Raw genomic sequence first — 19,010 nt, 5'->3', positions numbered from 1 at the left:
CAGTCATGGGCACTTTGCAATTAACCTAGGCCATGCTCTCAGCTGTGAACCTTGGTGCCTGCTCATCCGATGCTTAGGAAGAGAAACTCCAGAACAGATGCACAATCCACTGAGCCTTCCATGATACAGAGGCCTGGAGTTTGCTCCCAGGACCCATCATGGCACCTCCCAGAGTGGATCTATATGAATGCTGCTGAGTCACTAACTTCACAGAGAAAAGTGTCCATGTTTTCCTCTGCATTTTCTATTACCTACCTAAAAATGATGGGCAAAGAGCTGTTTAGGAAGGGTATGGGGACAGACCTCAGCAGTAAAGCTGAACAGAATAGAGCTCAAAAGTCATTTTTACAATATATTTATGATGTATTATATATATATATATATGCATACTTTTAATATTTTAACAACAGATTTTCTGGTAAAATAGAAGCAACTTAGCAGAGGGCATTCTTTTTAACAATGATGCTTAGACAATGATTCAATGAGTATCCACATGCAAAAAGATTCATTTGAAGCTTTTCCTCAAAAGAAATCATAAACTCAGTTGCAGCAGCTAAAATTACAAAATTACTAGATTAAATTACAGCAGTATACTTTGGGTCAGGGAAGGCTATTTATTTATTTTTATGATAATGTCTTCAATTATGCAGCCCAGGCTAGCGTCATACTCTTGATCCTCTTGTCTCAGCAGCCCAGCTGCTGGGATTATAGGCCGTGATCACCACGACTAGCTAGAAAACCATTTATATGCACCATGAAAAGCACAGATGGTAAAGAAAACCCCATTATTAGTGTGTCTACCTTCAGCTACAGGCAAATACATGAACAAGCACGTGGTCAAAGAACACAGACAGATGAATGTAAGTGCATGAAAAGATGCTTGACATCATTAGTCATTAGAGAAATGCAAATCAAAATCACACAGAGACAGCAGCACAGCACACATGAGGGGGAGTGGGGAGGAAGAGGAGAGCTAAAATCAGGACAGTGCAAACAAGAATGTAGAGTGATTAAACCTTCACACACTACTAAGGAAAACATGAAATATTACAGCCACTCTGGGAAACAGTTCAGCAGCTACTTAGTTGTTAAATTAGATTTACAATGTGACCCAGCAATTATACGCCGAGGAATGAAAACATACCATTCACACAATGAGGTAAACACTTACGTTCACAGTAGCATATTAGTGCCATAGAGAGGAACCCCAAAAGTCTGCCCACTATTAATAGGTGAACTGTGCCACAACTACCAGTGAGGTTACAAAAGAGAAAAGAGCATTAAAACATGGTTGACCCTCAAAAACACTGTTACTTGAGAAAGCCAGATACAATAGACATATTATTCTGCGTACTGGCCAGTTTTATGTCATTTTGACACAAGCTAGAGTCATCAGAGAGGAGGGAGTGTTAAATAAAAACAATGCCTCCATAAGACTGGGCTATAGGCAAGCCTGTAGTACATTCTCTTAATTAGTGATTGGTGAGGAAGAGCCCAGCCCACTGTAGGTGATGCCATCCCTGGGCTGGTGGTGCTATGTTCTACAAGAAAGCAGACTGAGCAAGTCATGAGAAGCAAGACAGTGAGCAGCCCACCTCCATGGCCTCTGCATTAGCTCCTCTGCATCATAAACAGTTCCTGCCCTGTTTGAGTTCCTGTCCTGGACTTCATTTGATGAAAAACTGATATGGAAGTGTACACCAAATAAACGCTTTCCTCCACATGTTCCTTGGTCATGGAGTTTCATCACAGCGATAGTAACCCTAACTAAGACAGTCTATTCAGTCAAAATATCCAGAAAAGGCGAATCTAACAAGAAATAAAGAGTGTCGGCGATTGCCTACCCAGGTAACCCAAGGAGGTCAGGGCAAATGAGTTTATTTTTCAGGTAATGGAAATATTTTTAAATTGGACCATGGCAGTAGCTATACAACTGTGAACCAATGAAAATAAAACAACAAAAAACATCTATCAAATCACATGAGTTCAAACAAGTAAATTTCATGAATGTAAATTATATTTTAACAAAATTATTTTTGTGTACTAAAAATGAGGAAGCAAAGCATTCACACTGATATATACATACATGCATATATACATATATCAATATGCAAGTATACATATGTGTGTATGTATGTACGTATGTATGTGTGTGTGTATGTATGTATATCAGAATCCAAGAGCAGTAACAGCAGTATCGAGGACATAATGAAGTTCATAAAGCACAGGGACTGCCTGGAGGTGGCAGCGCACACCTTTAATCCCAACACCCAGAAGGCAGAGGCAGGTGGATCTCTTTGAGTTTGGGGCCAGCCTGGTCTACAGAGCAAGTTCCAGGACAGTCAGAACTGTTACACAGAGAAACCCTGTCTCCAAAAATCAGAAAGAAAGAAAAGACATGATTTGATTTACTGCAAAAGGTGTCATGTTTATACATTAATACTTAAAAGGTCAGATCATAATATTGATAAAAATATAAAAGCTGTCTTGAATACAAAATATTCCATCTAGACCTAAGAGGGGTCTCTCGCTCAGAATGAAAGTAAATGAAAAAGTTGTAGGTACAAGGTACCAAGGTCTAATTTAAATAAAGGAGGAAAGGCTTGCTAAGGGTTGTTCTGCACAGACTCCAAATCTTGACGCTTGCTGAAATCTCACCTTAGAGCCATGTTTCAGTGACTCTGCACTGGCAACCATGCATTCTAGCCAGCTTCTCGGTGGCTGTGCTAAAACACTGACCAAAAGCACCCTGAGGAGGAGTGACAGCCACCACAGACACCAAGGCAGAAACTGAAGCAAGACCAAGAGGAACAGAATTGTCTTGCTTTTCATGGCTTGTTCGGTTTTCTCTCTTTGCTTTTCATCTGGTGGGGCTTGTGATAGTTCTCCATTCACTCTGGCATGTCAACTGGTGTCATTCAGGTCCTGTTTAGGAAACTATACTGTCAAGATTTCATGGGAGCAGCTTTCCTGTCTCACAGAAGACATGAGATCCACTGGTTCTTATGATCTTTCTGCGAATTCTGTTTCCAGAGCCTTAGGTATAGGATTGTGTAGTAGGTGTACATCAGCTGGGGTGGGCATGCCATGATCAGTTGTCGTCTTCATTTTGACCAGTGGTGGATTTCTGTAAAAGCAGGCTTGCTGTACAAAGCCACTTCTTTGATGAAGAGTGAGAGCTACACCCATCTGTGAGCACAGGATAAGTATTTAGAATGCAGCTGAGAATTATAATGGTGTCAGGAGAATTGTCTGTATTCTGTCAATCATATTTTAAATAAACGCTGATTGGCCAGGCAGGAAGTATAGGCGGGTCAACCAGATAGGAAGTAGAGGTGGGGCAAGGAGAACAGAGTATTCTGGGAAGAAGGAAGCCCATTCTCCACTCTCCTGCCCAGACTCCGAAGAAGCAAGACGTGTCCTGCCCCGCTGAGAAAGGTATCGAGCCAAGTGGCTAACATAGTTAAGAATAATGGGTTAATATAAGTAAGCTACAAGAGCGAATAAGTAGCCTGAGCTAATGGGCCAATCAGTTTATAACTTATGGAGATCTCTGTGTGATTTTCTTTGGGGCTTGCCGGCTTTGGGGAACTGGGCAGGACATAAACCCCAACAAGCAGGCCCCCTCATGTTACAGCTGAGAATTATAATGGTGTCATGTAACTGTTTCTCAACAGATTGAAACATTCCATCCTTCAGGAAAACTTTGTAACCAGAAAAGGTAAACAAATAAAGATAAGATCTTTAGGAAGTCCCTGAAATTGACCAGATTCACTAAGCCCCTCCCTGCCAGAGTAAGGAATAAAAGCTGAGCGACCCCCTCAGATGAAAGAAGCTGAACTACAAAGAAGACTCTCAGAGAAGCGGTGATGGCTCAAGTCTTTAATCCCAGCACTCAGGAGGCAGAGGCAGATGGATCTCTGTGAGTTTGAGGCCAGCCTACAAGGGCTAGTTCCAGGACAGGCTCCAAGCTACAGAGAAACACTGTCTCGAGGGGGAAAAAAACACGCAAATAAGACTATGAGAAGCAGGAAACCAGGAGAGCTGCCTGGAAGAGTTTTGGTGATTCAGCTGTCTTTTGAGTCATTTCTGCTCCTGTAAATAATTCCTCACTCAATTCCTGTAAGTAACCCCAATAAAACTCATTGGCTCAACATTGGACTTGGGTAGTTTCTGAACTCTGGTCTGTCATGGGCTCCCTATTTGGGGTTAGTAGACATGTGTGCTGCATTTCCACCAGAAAAAGTTTTGCCACACACAAATAGTTTTGTGGTAGATACTAGGTTCTGCTCTAGGGCCCATGACCTTGCCTATAGGTAGCCAGCTTCAGAGTGCCAGACATGAAGTCCCTCCTACTGAACAGGCCTTAAAGGCCTTAAAGGCAATTAGATGGCTGTTGGTTACCTGTAAGGTATAAGTGTCACTATTGTATCTCTGAGGATAGCTTGTCATGCAGGTCCTTGTGTGGTTCATGGGCATCACAGCCAGGTAGGACTAGTAACTGCCTTACTTCCTAGGGAAACTGCATAGCATCTTCTGCTATATAAGAGCAATAGTCTATATTGTTTTGAGAGTCTGTTGAACTCCCATGGCCAACAACTCAAAGGAAGAGAAGTTGTTACATAGTCTAAAGTTCTTGATGAGAGCATTATCACCAAACGTAATTTAATGTTGTTTAAACTATAGGTGTATCATTCATAAAACTGCACATACATATAAAATATATATATATAAACACATATATTAAGTAAACATAGTACATTTTCTAAAAATCTTTCATGTTATTTGCCCTCCTCTCTCCCTTCCCTAGTAAAAGACCTCCCTATGCTTCCCATTTCCCCTTCCTAGCTCCCGTGTTCTATCATCTCCCTCTCTAGACCCTACGTACATGACAACCCTGCAAAATGCACACACTACCACCAATCATGGTCCCATTTTTCTTTCCTAGACTGCCTTCTTATTCAACCCGAGACCACCTGCCCAGGAGTGGCAGCACCCGCCGTGAGCCAGGCTCTGTGACATCAATCATCAATGAAGAAGACGCTCAACAGACTTGCACTTACGGAGGCAGCTCCTCAAGAAGTTGTTCCCCCCTTCCCAGGTGACCCGAGTTTGTGTCAGGCTGACAAACACTAACCAGCAAGCCATATCTTGTCTCAAAGATAATTACCACATAAATAAATTTTGTCTGAGCAGCAAGGCAATGTACTGAACTGGCATGTGTTCGAACTCTGTGAAGTGAACCAAAGAGGAAAGAATGTTCAGAAACGCAGCCGTGGTAGAACTTCTCATTCTCGTAGGAAGGAAACGCCTCCCTCACAGAGGAATTCGGGGAAACATAGGACGTGATCCCTTCCTCACCCGCAGAGGCAAATGTACACAAAACTCTGCCCTAAATCTAATACAAAACCTTATCCTGAGACAGAGATAGGAGCTAGGCACGTAGCTAGTCCAGGTACAGAGCTTGCCTGGAATGTCCAAGGTCAGACGTTCAATAATAAAAAACAAAAAACAAAACAAAACAAGACAAAACAAAAAAAAAAACGACAAAAGCCAGGAGACTTATATTACAAAAAGCTAGTGGGGCTGAGGGTACCGGAATATGACAATACTAATGAGTACTGTGTTGGGGTTTCGCTTTATTCATGAATACTACACACTTAAGATTCATAAATACTTTCATGCAGCACAAAATACTCTTCAATTTGATTTCAATTGTTTGAAAATCTAAAAACTATTCATCATCCAAGAACCATACCAGAAAAGAGGCTGTGGCTGGCTCTGGGCCACAGCCCTTAGCATGCTTACCGCTATCAGAAAAGCCCAGGCTTAAACAAGAGAAGGCACATTCATCATTACCAGCTCTTAACTCCACTAAAGCTGAGCTTTCCCATTGTTTTCTACTCCTAAGGCAAATTAAGAGTGAAAAAGACCAAGCATCCACAAAAATAACAAAATTTTATGTGTGTGCGCACAGATACATAAGTATGTATATATATAAACATGTTCATTCTTTGTGGACTGAATGAAGAATAGTTAAGTCTTAAGCACTGTCTAACAGTGTGGCAACTCTGCAGAGTGTGAAAAGCTGACAGCTCTGCATGGGTGGAGATAGGAGGATGCAGATCACCTAAGATTAGCTGAGATCACCATTCTGATATCTTCCCCAGTGATCTGACCATGTGGCTGATTTTCAAAAGAACTTGAAAACCAATAGAGAAAATCTCAGAAAAGTGACATTTTTATCACATGTAGAGATTCTGTCTCAAAAATAATCAGATTGGAAGAACAAAATAAATAAATGTAGGTGTGTCAGGAAATATCCAATACAGCTAAACTGTGGGGCAGAGAGAGGTGTATTTGCAATGCAGAGGAATGGCAACTTTGGTCACTGCATGTTGTAGACATGTCCTGAAATGTCACGCTCTACCCCTAAGTACATATAATTACTATGAGTCAACTGAAGATGAGACTATATATATGCATGTATACACACACACACACACACACACACACAAATATGACAGGATTTCTCTGTAGATTTGGAGCCTGTCCTGGAACTAGCTCTTGTAGATCAGGCTGACCTCGAACTCACAGAGATTCGCCTGCCTCTGCCTCCCGAGTGCTGGAATTAAAGGTGTGTGCCACCATCACCTGGTGAGACTATATGTTTAAGATAAAAAGTATCACATGTAAATGAAACAAAGGAGACAGAACTGCTTGACTGACAAGAAAAGGGGTGGGGAATAGCTTCTTCACATATGGAAGAGCTAGCACACAGGTCTTCTGCCTCAGTCTGGCCCAAGAGAGTAGGGGGAAGGCAGAAAAGGCAGGTGAAAGAAATAGCTCAAATAGAAATACAATTCAAGTAAGTACAAAAGTAATGAGCCCTTAGGGGAAAAAAGGCATGACAAAGCATGGCAAGAGTAACTGTCAGAATAACTAACTGTAACTAAAGGCTATGTTCCTTTAAAAGTAGTTACTTTAAAGCTCTCCCAAAGCACTTCCCAAAAGGATGTTAATAGCTACTATTAGACAAAAGCAAAGTAGGCTTGAGAAACTCCATGTCCAACAGTTTGTCTTACAGAAGAATTTGCCAGACTTTTACATGCTAATATGTAACATAAATCTTTCAACTGGATAACGATTCTTTCCAAATTCTCCTGCACATGGAAGCCTTTTTATCTCCTCCACACTCCCTGCCCCACCTGACTCTCTCAGGGCTGGTTTCCCTGGGAACAGGATTTGGGAAGGGCTGCTCATATGTGTACGCGCACTTACATGTGTGAACATGATTTGGGAAGAGCTGTTTGTGTGTGCATGCACTTGCACATGGGAATATGATTTCAGAAGGGCTGTCAGTCTTTTGGTATGCCCGTATCTAAATCTACACTATTCAGTAATTCAGAAGGCTGTGTGTGATAGTTTCAGAGATCTAGCACACCCATTGGCGGTGGGGGTGGGGGTTAAACTGGGTGTTGGAAACCCTAACTTGTGTAGGAAATCCTAACTACACCACATGCCACAGTCTCTGCACAGGCAGGAAGCCAACATGGCCTGCATGCTGTGGCTCTGAAAAATCTGAGGCTAAGTTCAGCCTTGACACCATGGCTCACAGCTTCTCCCTGCAAACTGTCCTAGTCACAGGATGGGGAAGCTCTGTCACCACGGGCCTTATCCAGAACACGGAAAACACTTTCTAATTTAGACCCCATCATTTAGCTAGTATGATTTACGGTAGTATCACTGCAAAACCACCACAGCTGGACATAATGGGTCAGCTCCTAGTTCAGTATCTAAGCAACAGCACTCAAACCCAGAAAAAAATGTTAAGACCACACCTGCCACTGCTATGAAAAATAGCAAAGTCTAAAGCTTTTGAGTAGATGGTTTAATTATCTACTGTTAAAGGAAATAAAACAACTTACTTAATGTGTGTATGCATAACACCTTAGTATGTACCAGATATTAGGTTCAAAACTTTATTTGCATTATTTTATTTGATACCTTTATAACTATGGTAAGAAGAAATTGTTCTTAATCTCTGCTTTACAGATGAGAAGATGAAAGTCTACAAAAGGCCCAAAATCATACCACAAGAGAACCACAGGATAGCAGTGGTTTCAACCTTCCTGATGCTGTGACCCTTTAATACAGTTCCTCATGTTGTGGTGAACCCCAACCAAAAAATTAGTTCATTGCTATTTCAAAACTGTTATGGACCGTAATGTAAATATCTGAGATGCAGGATGGTTTTAGGCGACCCCCGTGAAAGGGTCGTTCTACCCCCAAAGGGCTCAAGACTGAGAACCACTGGTCTAGAAACTGTTCATAACTACTACACCATACCACCTCCACTGGGTTGTGGGGAGCAGTGAGAAGAGACGAGACACAGCAGTATGTCTACGGTCTATAAGCTGGTGTCCAGTTCCGGCTTATAAAACAGACCACTGGGGTCTAGCTAGCTAGCTGGCTATACCCAGGGTGTCTCCTAAGTCACAGGTGCCTTTTCTTCTTGCAATGTCCGAAGTTCCACCAAAGATAGGCCTTCCAGCAGGATAGCTAGGGTACTCCATAATTCAGAGAGTATGATGGATTAAGTTATTTCAACTGTGTACTACCAATCCTAAGAGTAAATATACGTAAATTCAGTATGAACCCTCTGAAAATCTGAGGAGGAGAGAGAGCCATGCAGACAAAATACCTGCCCTGGACCCCTTCCAAGACAGCAATGCTAAGAAATGTCGCAAGAAGTATACAGCAAGGCATTTGAAACCTGAATCTATTTAGAGATGAGGGAATTGGACTTGTACTAGTTAGCATTTTCTAGTGTAGCAAAAACTGGAATTTATCAGATTGGTTTATATAATTCGTCAAGACCCACAGGGCTGTCTACACACTGGCTGTCTGCACACTAGAATAAGAACCTCATAGACCTTTACTCAGTCCACGGCTGAATACCTAAGCATTCCTGTTGTGGGATGTTTGTACACTGTGTGAAAGTGTGTTTCTGTGATTGGTGTAATAAAAAGCTAAACGGCCAATAGCTAGGCAGGAGGTACAGGTGGGAGGGAGGAGGAGGAGACATCTAGGCACTAGAGAGATACCAAGGAGACATGGAAGAAGGTGGACATGCAGAATGAAAAAAAAATGTTAAAAGTCACATGGTAAAACATAGATTAATAAAATCAGGCTAATTTAAGTTATAAGAGCTAGTGGGACCAGCCTAAGCTAAGGCCGAGCTTTCATAATTAATAAGAAGTCTCCGTGTCATTACTTGTGAGCTGATGGCAAAAAGACAAACCTATCACACATTCCCAGTTTGGCAACTGAGGCTAGAGCTGCGGGATCCCCTAAGACCACCAGAAAACACAGATATTTATGTTCCCATTCATAACAGCAGCAAAGTGACATTTATGAAGTGACAACAAAAATAATTTTACGTTTGGGGATCACTACACCATGAGGAACTGCAGCATTAGCAAGGCTGAGAAGCACCGGGCTAGAGGATACCTGGAGGCCCAGAGTTCTGCAGTCCATGGTTTAAGTTAAGGAAAACAGGTTCCGTGTTAGGAAAGGATGGCAAGGGTGGAGGCGGAACAGGGCAGATGCACTCATCAAATCAGGCAAGCCAAAGGAAGCCTTCAGACTTCAGACCTCATTCTATCTGGGCCAAAGTCAGAAGGTCTCTTCTGTGGTGAACATACATACATGCAGGCCAAATACTCACATGCAAAAAATAAAGTAGATAAATGCGAGGGGAAATAAAAAGAATCTGAGCACTGAAGTGAAAGAGGGAGGGGTCTCTCCATTCTATCACTCCTTCTAAGAAATACACTCACAGGGGTTGAGAGAGATGGCCCCGCAGTTAAGAGCACATAATTTCTTGTACTGGACCTGAGTTTGGTTTCCAGCAACCATGCTGAATGACTCTCAATCACCTGTAAATGCAGCTCTAGAGGATATGCCACCTTCTTCTGGCCTCTGCGAATACCCACTGCACATGTGTCTATACACACACACACACATACACACACACAATTTTAAAATATTTTTTAAAAGTAACATCCTCACAAAACCACCGAGAGGTGTGCCCCCTCTTAAGTTGATCCCAGATCCAATCAAGTTGACAGCCCAGATTAACCATTACTGGGCCCTTTTTTCTTCTCTAGTACGTGACTTCTAGCTCCTAGGATTTAAACTCTTAATATTTGTAAAACATAATATGAATCAAATAAGATCAAGTGGCCTAGCTCATAAACAAATTCAGTATTAATTTTACTCACTGAAAGAAACCAAAACTGGAGCCTCTAGAAATGACTTATAAAAGTTTCCATTTACATATTTAAGACTACATACTCAGGAGCAAAACCTATAACGAATCTCATCATCATATTAAAAGTTTCTCTTCCTCCATCAACTCTTATGTTACTTTCTGAGGTCTCCTTGAGCCTGTAGTACAGCAAATCCTGACTAGAAAGGGCCTGGGAACACATTTGTATTCAGTTACACAAGAAACTTGACTGCCTCTGCAGCTGGAAGGCAGAGAACCTACCAGATTTATCTATTCAGTAGCAGAGAATTTCTAGATAATAAGAATGTGAAAACAAAAGCAAAGCTTATCAGTAAACTGCAGACAAAGTGATAACATGTGAAGGGTGCAGCTGGAGAGCCCTGCAGAGCTCCTGGGAGGGGCTGGATCTCAAGGCTGGTCCTGCTGGAGAGCCCTGCAGAGCTCCTGGGAGGGGCTGCATCTTCAGGCTGGTCCTGCTGGAGAGCCCTGCAGAGCTCCTGGGAGGGGCTGGATCTCCAGGCTGGTCCTGCTGCCTTGACCTCCTTCACTTCACCACTCAGTTTCTTCTCGGTGTCTTCCCTAGGTTTATTTGCTTTATTTTTAAAGCATGTGAGTGTTTTGCCTCCATGTATTCATGTGCACCATGTGTGTTCAGTGCCCACAGAATTGAGAAGCTGGCACTGGATGTTCCGAAACTGGATTAAGGATGGTTGTTAAGTAGCCATGTGGGTACTGGGAGCTGAACCCAGGTCCTCTGCAAGAGCACTCACTGCTCTAACTGTGGAGCCAACTCTTCAGCCCCAAGGGTGCTTGTAGGGCCCAGTCTACCCTGGAGTGCGTCTTGAGGACAGTTTTGGTCAGTCAGCTAAGCTTCATGCTAGTTCCTGTGCTCACTCTGCCACAGCCTGGTGATTTAGCTGTAGGGCATTGTTCCATCTTTGGCATGGTAATTTCCCACCTGCCTGGGAGGAATTCCTATACCATGTCCTTCCCTCCCCCCCCCCTGCCGGGAAGGAGTTCCTAGGCACCAGGTTCCCCCTGCCTGGGAAGGAAAATTCCTTTACTGGGGCCCTAGTATATTAGTTTGGCAAAAAGCTAAATAAAGTGGCATTCGGCTGATCTTCTTTCGAATGACCAAGGTCTCCTGTGTGTTCTTTCGATCTCCAGGCCTTTGCCCGGACTCGCGCGCGAACTGTACCAAGAGGGTAACACAGAATCGGGTGTTACAGATGCTCAGTTTCTAACTTATTGTGATTTGGACATAAAATATCCCCAAAAGTTCATATGCTGAAGTCAGTAGGATTTATCTTGTCTCCAGCTCCATTTTCCCTTATGTCCTGCTCCCTGTCTTCTCCATGATTGCCATGCAGTAAGCAGCTTTTCGTCCCCAGCATGTTTTTGCTTTGCCACAAGCCTAAAAGCAACAAAGTGAGCCAACCATAGCCTGAAATCTCAAAACCATGAGTCCTTCACAGTGGATTTTCTTGGGAATTTTGTTACAGCAACAAAAAGGTACACACACACATACACAAACACACATGCACACACACAGTGCAATGAGTCTTTTCACTTTAAGAGGAGGAACTCATCATGAGTTGGTCTCCCAGGAGACTGTGCTCACTCCCAGCAAACCGACCCTCACAATTCCATGTTGGAACAGTTCTACTTCATAAACTGGATATAAGGGGGCTTAGTTTGGTTTCACCTTCATCCATTAAGCAAGACATTCTTTAGTGTGGTGGAAGGGAAGCAGCAGTGTACCTGACAGAACGCTAAGGGTTGGGCATGCGCACACTGTGTAATGAATGAGACGGTTGTCCCCAGCCTTGTGCAGCTGAGAGTCGCTGAGAGTCTAGCAGTATTAACACTCCAAGTCTGCTTCAGTTTACCAACCAGAGTGCTCAGACTTCTGCTGGAGAGGGTGAAGAACAAGCTTGGGGAATGGCAACACCACCGATCAAAGTATAGTTATTTTTCGTCTTTGAAAATGTCCTAGTCATTACTTGTCTTTAGCTAATAGACTTGACCTTCAGGAATGCTGCCTGGCTTCTTTGCATACTTTTATCTGTATCTCTAGACTCTTGCAAAGCACACTGATTAAAGAAGAATGCAAACAGAAGCCACGGCCTCACAGAGAAGCTCTCTGGAGTCAGGAGAGCCACCTACATCTCAGCTGTGACACATTCCAGCTCTGTCATGTCAAGTAGATAAAACTACCTCATCTTCTCCCACGAGCCTAGGCTTCCTCATGGTAAAATGAGGACTGACATGTCTGTCTACTGCATACTAACCGGTGCAGCATTTGGCAATCAGCAAGCAGAAAGAGCAATGGTAATAACGATCAGAAAAGGAAAGAAGTAAAAGAAAAAGAAAATTATAATTGACAAAAATGAACTAAAATTATCTGACTAAATTATTAATAATTGGTTTAAAACAGTAGTCGACAAGTGTAATACTCATTGAAAAGGGCTTAAATCACCCCAATAGACAAAAAGGGAAAAGTAATTTTCATGCCACAAGATAATTTTAAGTTCAGAATAGATTTTATAATAAACTAATTTTCCATACTCTAGACCTATAATAGAATTCAGAGCAGAGAAACAGGGCCCAGGGGCTTTCTGCCGGCAGACAACCTTTACTTGCACAGGCTCAGTGTACTGGCATCCAAAGGCTGAGACTGAGGACAGCAGGGAGTACCCCCATATATACTTCAGCCCACTTTGTTCCCATCATGAGGCTTAGTCTGTGACACTGGTACCACAGGAACATGTAAGACTGAGCATGCCTACACAGATACTGATTAAGTCATGTGTCTTCTCTTTGTCTAGGAAGCCCTTGCCAAAAGCCTACACTCTACACACTTAGCAATGTTCAATGTTTACTGTTTCTGATTAAAGCGTGGTAAAGGGAAGGAAGGAAGCACAGTATCAGCACTGGACTGGATTCTGTCCTGTGAGAAAATGCAGATCAACCAACAGAATACATCACTAACTATGACACCAATGTAGATTTACATAACTGATGACTGTGTGGCTACAGAGAGAAACTCCCAAACATTTTCAAGTGTTTAGAGGTAAATAGCCATGATGTATATAACTTTTATCCCAATGGTTCAGATTATTGTTTTAAAGAATATACACTAGAGCTAAAGAGATGGTGGTGTGACGAAGAATGTCCAGGTTCATCTCCCAGAACCCACACAGAGGCTCCCAACCATTTGTAGCTACAGTTCCAGGGGATGTGATGCCCTCTTCAGGCATGTTATGGCACTGAATGCAAGTGGTAGCTAGGCAAACGTGCAAAATGAATATAAATAAATAAATAAATTGATTAATTAATTAACTAAAATATACTCATAGTACAAAGGTCAATAACAGAAATAATAAGGTGACATTAACAAAAGCTCAGCCTGGATAAAGAGTGTACCAGTGTTAACCTGCGTGCATGCATTTATCTGTCCATCTGTGTATACAGTGTATTAAGAGTGGGGAACATACATGTGTCTATGCTTGTTCACACACATGTAAAGGTCAGAGAGGGATGTCAGGTGCTCTCATCTGCGACCTCCATCATACTTTCCCATCAACATTCCCGGTATGAAACCTACTGTGGATGAAGCCCCATCTCCTTTTGCCTGTCTTCATGGTCTGCCACATGTCTCCACAATCATAAAAACCTGACTGGCAAGACTTGTTTCTAAATCTTATCCTTTGGGTTTCTTACATTTCTCTGTCAGCATGCCCTCACTTAAATGCAGCTTCCACAGCAACAATGCCTTAAATATCAAGTCCTAGCTGCAAGGGCAAACAGGTTGTCCAAATGTCACTCATCTTTCTCTTTCTAGGTGTGGTCACTCAACTCCAAGTCTATCCCGAAGTCTTCAGCATGGTAGAGAGAACAAAAGACCTGGGTTATAATTTTCACTCTCTCCAGCCCTGAGGACGCCGCTTAGCCTGATTTCTCCACGCCATCCTGTGGATAACCAGCTGTACAACCTTGGGAAGTTACGGAGCTCTCCGTGTATCAGCTTACCACATGGAACACAGAGGCAGAGGTTACGGGAGCTCTCCATGTATCAGCTTACCACATGGAACACAGAGGCAGAGTAATCAGAGTGCGCCCACAATGGCCGTCGTGAGAATGAAACACAGTAAGACCCTAGCCTGTGGTCTTGACCGATGTTAGATAAACTACGACTAACATGGGTAATAATGTGGTAAAGCACCACACGGACAACTGTACACCTATACTGATGGGATTCAATGAAAGAGAGCTGCCATTCCTAATTGCTGTACTTTCTCCATCAAAATGCTTATAGGATATGTGCTTACGTGTGCAGCTTTTTGACGGGATAATATGGTGGAAAGTAAAGTGTGCAGCATTGCTCTCTGCCCTTTGCAAATGTGAACAAGCACGTCGACCCGCACACTCACACGAATGGTCCAAATTCATAGGGTCATTTGCATATTGATCCATTTATCCACGGCAGGTTCTTCTTTTTCTTTTCTTTTCTTTTTTTTTTCTCTAATTTTTTGAGACATGGTTTCTCTGTGTAACATCCCTAGCTGTTCTGGAACTCTCTTTGAGGACAAAGTTGGCCTTGAACTTCAGAGACCGGCCTGCCTCTGCCTCCTAAGTGCTGGGATTAAAGGCGTGTGCAGTCCTCCCGGTACCTGACCCTACAGCAGCAGCTGCAGCGTTGGGTCAGAAATGGACACTCGGGAACTTTCTAGAAATACTAGCTTTCAGGCCCCATCCCAGGACTAGTGACTCCGAAGCTGCTGGAGGTCACATGTATTTTAACAGCCTAGTCAGTGAGTCAGGGGCACATGATGAAAATCTCATTAGTAGATTTTAAGAATTTTAAGATTTTAATAATCAAAATACTGCAGTTGCTGTATTTTCATGGGCCCTTTATAAGGTCAGTAATTAAAAAACATCTGTTTCCTAAGTGAAATGTTCAATAACAGGATCAAATAGTCTTTCTCTCTCCTCTCTCTTCTCTCTCTCTCCCCTCCCTCCCTCCCTACATATCTCTCCCCCTCTCTCCCTCCCCACTGTAACCAAGTTCCCTCTAGGCTTGGGTGTTTAGATGTCATTCTAGCCACCAATCAAAAATCAAAGAGAGGACTGATTGCTTCAGCGGAGCCACAAAGTCACTGATTCCTCTGTGCCAGAGGACATTCTTGCCTGAGTGAGTTCAGCTCTCCAGAGACAGAACAGAAGGGTGCAAGCGTGCAGTCCCCTGGCTGTCTACCGTGTAGTAGCCCTGTGCATACTAAGAGAGTATGGTTCAGCCCTGGAATTCAGGTGCTCTCCTCCAAATAAACCAGTAAGTTAGATATCGGTAAATTAAAATTAGGAAAAAAAGGCACTGCAACAACCGTCATTCACACAATACCGCTGCAGAATAAACACAGTTTAACTGATGGAGGCCGAATTTCCCATGTAACTGGCAGCATGATGGGCCCTGGAGAAAGCACATCACACGGAACACTGCAGAAGAGTCTTCAGAGAAACTGTCAACCCTTAAATCAATCCTCCAAGACACATCTGCTCTCTCCTGGGGCCAGGTCCACAGGTAAAGGGAGCCATGCAGCCTCTAATACAGTTACAGTGCCTTGGGAACAGAGGGCTTCCTTCCTTCCTTCCATAGGCACACCATAGGCAGAACTATACTGTACGGTACTTCAGTCTTCGGTGCCGTTTCTCAGATTATTGTCCTGTGAGCTATTAGAGAGCAACACAGCAAGTGGACTTGCATGTGGCCAGTAATAACATGCAGTTATATACGACTTCCAGTTTACAAACACAGAGTACCCTAGACAGGATGGTCGCAGACAAACGCTGCAAATGAATTCCTAAGAGAATGCTAACAATTCTGCATTTTAAAACAATCCTCCAGGTGATGTAGCTAAATAAAGCCACAGTATTTTCAGGAGCGACCATACCCACGTGACAACGTGAAATTTAAATTATGACAACGCTGAAATTTAAATTATGCTAACACATGGATAAATGCTCACACGACATGATTCCCTAGGTAAACAATTACAGCAGACAGGAATGTGCTGACCAGATTTTGTTCCTCTAAGTATCTGAAAGCATGATGAATCAGAGGGACACACTCTTGCCAGATGCCACAGTCAGTGTGCATCAAGCGCAGCCACTCACACAGTGAGGCAGGAGAACTCTAAAATTCAAGTGTATTTGGAGAAAACACCAGCGACAAAGGGACAACGCTCCCAATAAGTATGCTTCACCCCATCTGCCTAGTTACTTTAAACAAGAATCATATTAGCCTTGATAAACATAAAAATAAGCCTAAGAAATATTACTGTGGTGGTCTGAATAAGAATGGACTCCATAGGTTCATATATTTGAAAGCTTAGTCACCAGGGAGTCGAACTCTTTGAAAGAATTAGATGGATTAGGAGGTGTGGCATTGTTGGAGGAAGTGTGTCACTGGGGCTGGGCTTTGAGGATTCAAAATCCCATGCTAGAACCACTCAGACTGTCTGTCTGTCTGTCTGTCTGTCTGTCTGTATCGTTCTGTTTGTGGCTCAGGACAGAGCTCTCAGCCACTTCTCCAGCACTATGCCTGCCGACTGTCATGCTCTCAGTCTCAGAAACTGTAAGCAAGCCCCTAAGCAAATGCTTTCTTTTAAGAGTTGCCTTGATCATGGTGTCTCTTCATAGCAGTAGACTAAGACAGTTATTTTCTCCAGGAAACATTTTAAATCCTCATCAAACATCTTAAGGAAAAAACACTTCCCATGTGGCTGTAACAGTAACAAGCACCAGGTAAAATTCCATGAAGGTTATTTTCGTGTATCCCAAGCTTCTGAAGACCGATCAACCATGCCAGATAATTTCTATCATCTCATTGCCTTAACACTTAATAACATGACTTGATTTTTTAATAAAATCTCTTCAAATAGTATACTTTTCATTAATTTAAAAGGAATGAAGAAAGGAATACAGATACAGGGCCTCCCAGCCCCCACTCCAGTCTCACCCTGAATATATACAACATGTCCAGTGAAGAGAAGAAAATCAGCAGGGGACTATTTTCCCAATAGTAACAGTGTTTTTCTAACCAAATCGCACATACTTATCTTGTAGTTCCTACTAACTGAATTCCGATCACACCGCCACCAAAAACAGCATTCATTCCAGGGACAGAAACAGGGTCACCACCCAGTACAGCACGCCTCTCTCAACCCTTAGGGGAAACACGGGCAAGGTGGTCGAGGCAAACCACCTCTGCCTAATGGGCTAGACCGTTTATGTTATGTATTTTTCTTCACTTCAGGACAATGATGTGACTTTTAGAGAGAAATAAAAGTGTGTATGTGTGTGGTGAGGGCAGTGTTCGTACGGCTGGGGTTTGACATCCGCAGTCTCAGCTCATGGTTCTCAGGACAGCCAGCGTGGGCTACTCTAAAACCAGAACACGAGAAGTCAGCCAAGGCCACATTCCAGTCTTTTACCTCCCTAATGTGACTCTACATTAAATAGGAGATCGTTTTAATTTAATTTTGTTTTCTTTGTGTGCTTGAGATTGCGCCCAAGGTCTTGTGTGTGCTCAACAAGCATTCAACCAATGAACTATACCCCAACCACAAGTTAAACAAAAATCCAGACCTCTAAAGGGATCCACAAAATAAACTCGCCTGCTCTTAGAGCATGAAGCAGCTAGACAGACACCAATTTACTGGCTGATGTTTGTAAAATACTTATTTTGCCAAGTGTTACTATATATTGCATAATTAAGCCTTAAATCCTTGAGATTTTCATTTTATATGCAAGAAAGTCAGAGAGTTAAACATTCTAGGAGACATTCCAGGTAAAAGAGGATTCTGAACCCTGGTGGCCTATGTAACCCTAAAGGTCATGTATTTGAAATCAGTAGACTAAGCCATATCAGAGGGCTGTCTGCAGTAATTAACAATTTAATATATACAATTAATATATGACTACACACAGAATACATATTCTAGCCACAAACAATGATGGGCTTAAGAATGAGTCCATAAATACTTTGAGTAAAATGTCCTTACATGTAGTCATGGACCTTATGTTGAGTACTCACTGGAACAATGAGTAGCCCAGTACAACCAGCCTGGCATACATGAACTCCCAAAAGTGACCTGTCTGGTGCCACAATTTATGGTCCCCTTGATAATCATTTTTGCTATATGTATCTCTGGCACTGGTGTGACTTAATGACCACCATGGAACACCTCTCATAGCTATCTGTGTTACAGAAGATTTGGGAATCACCACACCTATGGAGGTTGAGAGGTCAGCAGCGATAACAGGGCCTCTTCATCAAAGAGTTGATTCTGTAGCAACCACTCTGAGATGGGAAACTGGTAGCTTAGATGAGAATGGCAGCCATAGACACATATGTCTGAATATTTGGTTCCCAGTTGGTGGAACTATTTAGGAAGGATTAGGAGGGTATGGCCTTGTCGGAGAAGGTGTATCACTAGGGGCGGGTGTTGAGGTTTCAATACTCCCAGTCAGCCTCTCTCCCTCCTTTCTCCCTCCTCCTCCTCCTCCTCCTCCTCCTCCTCCTCCCCCTCTCTCCCCTCCCCCCATTTCAAGATATAAGCTCTCAGTTACTACTATAGCATCACGCCTGCCTGCTCCCATGCTCCCTGCTATGAAGGCCATGGACTCTAATCTTCTGAAACCCTAAGCTCCAACT

General features: G+C 42.8%; 1 protein-coding gene across 19 annotated transcripts in view; it reads right to left on the bottom strand.

Moving 5' to 3' along the window:
• Dst (dystonin) overlaps positions 1–19,010 on the bottom strand; it is a 408,649-nt gene that overhangs the window by 209,832 nt on the left and 179,807 nt on the right. The window lies entirely within an intron of this gene.

This window comes from Myodes glareolus, chromosome 18 (assembly GCF_982192425.1).
Source record: "Myodes glareolus chromosome 18, mMyoGla1.1, whole genome shotgun sequence".
NCBI classification, from domain to species: domain Eukaryota; kingdom Metazoa; phylum Chordata; class Mammalia; order Rodentia; family Cricetidae; genus Myodes; species Myodes glareolus.
This window is presented reverse-complemented; position numbering and strand designations above follow the sequence as displayed.